The following is a 740-nucleotide window of genomic DNA, read 5'->3' as shown; positions in this document are numbered from 1 at the left end:
AGCTAGTTTCCAAACAGTTTCCGAGTATTTATTCTCTTATTAAAATGATTTTTATAATTCCTTGTCGACAGGTTTAAACTCAAATAGAATTAATCAGGTTAATACTTGCATCTCAGCATAAATAGTAATGCCATTTTTTAATGACGTGAAAATTTTCACAAAATTCTCAATCTCACCGAGAAATATTTCATATTTCCAAAGTTCTTGGAGTAATAATTTATAACAGTTTCTTGTGGCCGCAGCTCATTATTTAAAGTAATAAATTAAGGTATTTCCACAAGAAATTTTTAGGCAGAGGGTGGGGGTGAGTATTAAAAGTTCCACAACTTTGCTGCAACGTTCAGAGAAAGAAAAACACTAAAAAAACACTAAACACACGCATTTTTTTCTGAAACACAGAATAAAATTAAATAATAATCAATTAATTAATTACTTAAATATTTATATATTACTTATACCATAATATTGATTTGTCAATTTTAATTCATTAATTAATACACAATTCAATTTATTTATAGATCTAGAGAAACAATATCATACGTCATAATTTTTTCCAGTCAATCTATTTTGGATGAAGAATAAATGAAGAACTCAACTGACACAACTTTGATTATTGGTTTCTGTATTTCATTCCGTATTTAATTTTTTTTCTTTCACAGGTTGGAGTGAGTGCTTGAACGTCTGATGTTTACCCTCACCTTCTAGCAACAATTTACTGTGGAAGTATCTTAATAAATACG

The sequence above is a fragment of the Fopius arisanus genome, unplaced genomic scaffold, assembly GCF_000806365.1.
Source record: "Fopius arisanus strain USDA-PBARC FA_bdor unplaced genomic scaffold, ASM80636v1 scaffold00168, whole genome shotgun sequence".
Lineage (NCBI taxonomy): Eukaryota > Metazoa > Arthropoda > Insecta > Hymenoptera > Braconidae > Fopius > Fopius arisanus.
The sequence above is the reverse complement of the archived record's forward strand: the minus strand, read 5'-3'. Positions refer to the sequence as shown.